This window comes from Anabrus simplex, chromosome 2, assembly GCF_040414725.1.
Source record: "Anabrus simplex isolate iqAnaSimp1 chromosome 2, ASM4041472v1, whole genome shotgun sequence".
Taxonomy (NCBI): domain Eukaryota; kingdom Metazoa; phylum Arthropoda; class Insecta; order Orthoptera; family Tettigoniidae; genus Anabrus; species Anabrus simplex.
The window spans coordinates 767,153,434-767,159,850 of record NC_090266.1 but is presented as its reverse complement, the minus strand read 5'-3'; the positions used below and the strand labels follow the sequence as shown (position 1 = coordinate 767,159,850).

Below are 6,417 nucleotides of genomic sequence, written 5' to 3'. Positions count from 1 at the left end.
AGACATTGCTGATGAAGCTCAAATCGTTTTTCGGTGATGTTGCTTCAAAATTTTTCACCGCCTATCATACAGATCGTATACAACGTGTTACAGTACAAGATACTGCTTTTCAGTGGCGACTCCGGAAGGCAGGAACCCCCAAGGTTCTGTTCTTGGTCCCGTTTTGTTTGTCCTCTATATTAATGACATCTCCTCTAAATGAAATGAAATGGCGTATGGTTCTTAGTGCCGGGAGTGTCCGAGGACATGTTCGGCTCGCCAGATGCAGGTCTTCTGATTTGACACCCGTAGGTGACCTACGCGTCGTGATGAGGATGAAATGATGATGAAGACGACACATACACCCAGCCCCCGTGCCAGGGAAATTAACCACTTAAGGTTAAAATTCCAGACCCTGCCGGGAATCGAACCCGAGACCCCTGTGGCCAAAGGCCAGCACGCTAACCATTTAGCCATGGAGCCGGACATCTCCTCTAAAATAAAGTATAATAAATATCACCTCTTTGTCGACGACCTCCAAATTTACTGCCACATTAATATAAATGATATATCGAATGCAATAAGAGATATTAACTCCGACCGTCAACAATTCAGTGTGTACGCAAGTGGAAACTCTCTCCTCCTCAACCCCCCAAAACTCAAACAATCATTATCGGTTATCAGAAATTATTAAACATCATGTATAAAAATTATGCTATTCCTCCGGTGACATTAAATGCCACCGTAATCCCGTTCAGTAAGGAAGTGAAGAACCTAGGTTTGACCCTGACTGAAACTCTTGACTGGTCTGCCCATGTAAGAAATACATGTAGAAAGATGTACGCGACGCTACACCCTCTGAAACGATCTAAGGACACGTTAATATAAATGATATATCGAATGCAATAAGAGATATTAACTGCGACCGTCAACAATTCAGTGTGTACGCAAGTGGAAACTCTCTCCTCCTCAACCCCCCAAAACTCAAACAATCATTATCGGTTATCAGAAATTATTAAACATCATGTATAAAAATTATGCTATTCCTCCGGTGACAATAAATGCCACCATAATCCCGTTCAGTAAGGAAGTGGAGAACCTAGGTTTGACCCTGACTGAAACTCTTGACTGGTCTGCCCATGTAAGAAATACATGTAGAAAGATATACGCGACGCTACACCCTCTGAAACCACATAAGGACATTTTGCCACAAGACGTAAAGATAAAACTACTCCAAACTTTGATACTACCAATACTTGACTACTGCGACATTGTCCTCATTGATGCGACCCGTGAACAAACTATGAAACTTCAACGAGCATTGAACTCTGGTCTTCGATTTGTTTTTAACTTGAGTTACGATGCTCACATAACCCCTAGCTACACATTTCTTTCCTGGCTGAAACCTGAGAGGCGACGGAAATTCCACGCACTTACGTTGATATATCGAACTCAGAAGGAAATTCTACCCAAATCATCTCTTCAAATTTCAATTTATTATCCTCATTCCATAATCGTAACACTAGATCTGGCACTTCCCTCGCTATTCCCGTCAACCACTCTTCAATATATAACAGATCCTTCGTTGTGGCTGGGTCACGACTTTGGAATTCACTCCCAGCTGCTGTCAGGAACTCAAACTCAATATCAAAATTTAAGACTGCATGTAGAGATTAGCTGTTGAATACCGCTGATCGTTTTGTGTGTGTGATGACGTATGGTAGGTTGTGATTATTATTATTATTATTATTATTATTATTATTATTATTATTATTATTATTATTATTATTATTATTATTATTATTATTATAGTGTAATGTACATAATATTTAGCTTCTTACTCATATACATAGATCACTTTTATGGCCATACTTATATTTCCATTTACTTTATGACTTGGTGTGTTCTCTTTATGCATTGGTTATTTTTCAGTTTGTATCTTACTTTTTCATTATGACTTTGTCTCTTTTTTATTATCTTTACGCTCCGAATTTTATTCTATTTGTTGAACTCTGCTTTCGTTTTTCATTATATGTTGTCCAAATCTGTTATTTTTAGCTTATCTTTGATTTTATGATAGAATAGTATATTTCTTTTATAAATTGATTATGTGGTTAAGTGTAAGAGAGGGCCAAGAGCCCTACCTTTGCCACTGCTAAAGTAAACTAAATAAATAAATAAATAAATAAATAAATAAATAAATAAATAAATAAATAAATAAATAAATAAAACGGATGTTCAACCGGTCATGTTTAAACACTGCCGAGAGCACTGTTTAACCTCAAATTTGAGGACTGAATCACAATCAGAGGTTATGTACCATGAAACATATAATTTGTATTATCATGTTGAGATGATTCCGGGAAGAAAGGTCAGTCCGACGGCCTCTCTGTGGGTTGCCCGCTGCTAAATCACAGCAATTCGTTTGACATATACGGGGAGATAGCTCTTCAAATAAGGTTTCGCTTTACGAGAGACTTGTTTCTTAAGACTGACAAAGGGACAGTCCGGTAATTGTCAACTTGAATACAATTCTTGGCAACCGATATGTTTTATTATATACATGTGGTAATTTCCATGGAATTATGGGTCCATGCATACATATCAGAATTCCACGTGTCCCGATCGTCAGAGGGCTGTCACATACATCAACCGGGAGGGAGTCACTTAAATTTACTGCTAAGTAAACACACATAATAATGAACTCTATAAAGTAGGTTGTATGGTTTTTTTAAATATATATGATCATATAAGTTCTCGGCGACTATCAGATAGGAAAAGGCAAGTGGTGGTGTTTATTGTTTAAAGAGGACTGGGGAAGAAGAGCCGTGTTCATAACAGCCCTGGTATTTGCCTGGTGTAAAAATAGGGAAACTACGGAAAAGAATCTTCAGGGCTGCCGATAATGCGTTTCAAACCTACGATCTCTAGAATGCAAGCGACATCTATAGGGCCCGTACAACACACTCGGTTACACATTACTATTGCTTCATTCTCTCTTCGTCTAAGCTACCGTATTTATGAGTAGATCACACTCACTGTGTCGACGCTATAATCGAAGCTACACTTCCCCGTACGGTGGCGTGTCGCTTATATTATGAGATTTAATTTCCGCCGAAAGCAATACTCTTATCTGTGGGCAAGTTATTCTCATGCTTTAGCCATATTTCAGTAGAGTGCAGGAATACAAACAGCTGATTGGCGTTCGGCGCGTGGACCGACGAATTTCATTGGTTACGACATGCAAAGAGTTACCTTAAATATACTTCTATCTTCATTTTCGAAACAATATTGAAACTTTAAGCGATGTCTAGTTAAACATCGACTGAACATTGTTAATGCAATGGAAGACCATGCTCGTTTTAGTCGTCGTTTAGGTAGACGTTGTCTAAGGCTTAAAACTAATCATCGTTTCTGCAATCGGCCCATAGCCGCTATCTTTACCATGATCGCTCGCATGACAGTTTCTACAAGGTCTAGCCTTGCAGAGACCTACAGGCTGTGTGGAAAACTGTCGTTTCCGAAGGCTTGGTGTATTTGATTACTCCCAAAGAAAATGGTTGAACAGTAGTCAGAACAAGATTGTTCTCAGCGTAATTCGACCTGAGTTGCGTTAATCTGTCCGTGTTGTAAGTAATGGAAATGTTCACAACATTAGCAGTGTATAATACGTTATTAATTCAAATATATGCTCGGTGATGACCTTTTCGTACTGGATTTATTTCCCAATATTTGAGAAGGCGCTTGTGAAGTGTAGGCTCTGAGGTTTCATATATATTCAGCATCCACGGACCAATGTTTTGGTTTTGGCACAGTTTTCAGTGCAGACTCTTGTAACAGAATTGTATGGCTTGAGACAGTTCACGAATATATGTTGTTAAACGTGTTAGTGCGCGTGACTGTATATATGGTGGCCGTGTGAATTAATCTTCTGCTTTGAAGGAGTCGTGGCGCATACTGTGATTTTCTTCAAATAAGTCAAAGCATTATTCTGAAATAGGAAAAGTGTATGTGAGGGTAACTGCAAGATTATCTTTTTAAACCTTTACATGGGCGTGTTGAGATTGATATTTGGTGTCCTGCACTTCCGAGACGATTCTCTTTAAAGGTTATCTACGATTATGGATGTAAATATGTTTAATTTATTTATTATTAACTGTCTTGTGAGAAGAATACAGCCTGCCGTGTGACTTTACTTGCTGTTAATCGGATATGCTAGTAAGTAGAATTCGGACTGTCCAATCAGCAAATAACTCGAAATCCTAGTGCGTACATATCGCAGTATATTTCGATCGCGAGTATGAACATCTACTGGAACAGGAAGATTTTTCAGCTTTCCTTGATGCTATTTTCTAATTTTTATCCTCGGTGTTCAGTTGGGGATATAATCACATGAAAATGGTGAGTTTATCTCTCTTAATGATGGAGACTGTCATATTATATTATAATACGGTATTAAGAAATCGCAAATTGTTTAACAGTTGAAGTATTCCATGTTAAGTAGGGATGCAGACTGACCCAATTGAATTTTTAAACTTCCGAATGAGGGAATTGTTTATGCAGCATTTATAAATAGTCTAAAAGTGCATCACCAGAATGGTGAAAATTGCATCTTTTATTTAAACTATGTGAATTACAATAACCGATAATTCCTGCAAGTTATATGCACTGTTAATGCACTCTTTGTGGGTTAATTGTCTTCTATATGTCATGTCCTGTCTATTAGGTTAATGCCAATTTCCACCCATATTGCTCCTGTGGGGGTACAGTTCTTATTTGTTAGTTGTGAAAATTGGTAGCATTTAAGTAACTTATTTACACAGTTCTGTTCTTCTGTTGTCATTTTAAGGCATTTCTTTAAAACTCAATTTTTGTTTTTAACAAGCCTCTAATTATTTTGAGTGAGTTTAGGTAATGACAATCTGTCCTGTAGGGCGCAGAATATTTAGTTTGTAGATGAAAACATATTGTAATTAAATCATAAAACACCTTTCTGATATTTTGGAAACAAATATTGCAAAATATTTTGCTCTCTTTTTTTGTTTCCTGGATATTCATTGTGCAGAATCAAATCTTAACCTATTAGGGAGCATTAAAATAGGGTTTGCTGGCCCTGTGGTGTAGGGGTGGCGTGCCTGCCTCTTACCCGGAGGCCCCGAGTTCGATTCCCGGCCAGGTCAGTTTTTTTATCTGGATCTGAGGGCTGGTTCGAGGTCCACTCAGCCTATGTGATTAGAATTGAGGAGCTATCTGGTGGTTAGATAGCGGCCCCGGTCTAGAAAGGCAAGAATAATGACCGAGAGGATTCGTCGTGCTGACAACACGACACCTCGTAATCTGCAGGCCTTCGGGCTGAGTAGCGGTCGTTTGGTGGGCCAAGGCCCTTCAATGGCTGTAGTGCCATGGGGGTAAAATAGGGTTTTTCGGTATTCCTGAAGGTCATTGAATTACTTACATTTCTTTTCAGTCGGTACCAGTAGCTTATGTTGACTTAAAAATGTTATTTTTGACATGCTTCTATTGAGCCATTTGTTTGAGAATGTTAGTGAAGGGATAACATCGTTTTTGATGCCATAGCAGTAGTTGTTGTTATATGGCAAATAAAGCTGTCATCTTTCACCATTTGAGAGTTTATATAACTAATTGACTGATACCATGTAAAGGTGGGATGTAGCTGGACAGGAATGTTAGAAACTTGAAAGGAAGTGCAAGTATGGTTAAAAACTATAATTTGCAAGACTATAATTGTAGGCCTATTGCTTGTGAGCTTGGAAGTATCCTAAGCAATTGTGGTGGCAGTATGAGAGAGGTCAAGGCATAACAAAGCTGTGTTTGGGTAATCAGTCCATAGACTGATTTGATGCAGCTGTCCATGCCACCCTGCCCTGTGCTAACCTTGTCGTTTCTGTGTAACTACTACATCTACTCTAATCTGTGTGTCATATTCATGCCTTCATCTAGGCCTACCCCTTCCATTCTTACCACCTACACTTCCTTCAGAAACTAACTAAATAACTGGATGTCCTAAGATGTGTCAGACTATCATTCCCTCTCCTTTCTGGTCAAATTTTACCAAATTGTTTTCCTTTCACCAATTCAGTTCAGTTTAGTACGATTCAATCTACCCATTTCACATTCAGCATTCTTCTGTAACACCACATTTCAAAAGCTTCTATTCCCTTTCTTTCTGAGCTAGTTATTGTCCTTGTTTCACTTCCATACAATTCCACGCTCGAGACAAAGGTCTTCAGAAACAACTTTCTAATTTGTGTATCAATGTTTGAAGTGAGCAAAATTTATTTTCTTGAGAAAGGCCTTCCTCGTTTGTGCTAATCTTCATTTTATGTTGTTCTTACTTATGCCATTGTTAGTCATTCTACTACCCAAGTAACAATATTCATCTACTTCCTTTAAGACTTTATAATATTCTAATATAGT

The 6,417-nt window shown here is 38.3% G+C and overlaps 1 protein-coding gene across 6 annotated transcripts in view; it reads left to right on the top strand.

Annotated features, from left to right (window-relative positions):
- The first annotated feature begins 3,531 nt into the window (after positions 1-3,531).
- The window catches only part of LOC136864441 (sarcolemmal membrane-associated protein), a 700,905-nt gene continuing 698,019 nt past the window's right edge, over positions 3,532-6,417 (top strand). For 3 of the 6 annotated variants that reach the window (XR_010859312.2, XM_067141439.2, XM_067141440.2), the window contains exon 1: positions 3,532-3,608. The gene's annotated coding sequence lies outside the window, so the exon portion shown is untranslated. Of the gene's footprint in view, positions 4,381-6,417 lie in introns of all 6 variants that reach the window. The other 3 variants (XM_067141442.2, XM_067141441.2, XM_067141443.2) reach the window with 2 other exon arrangements.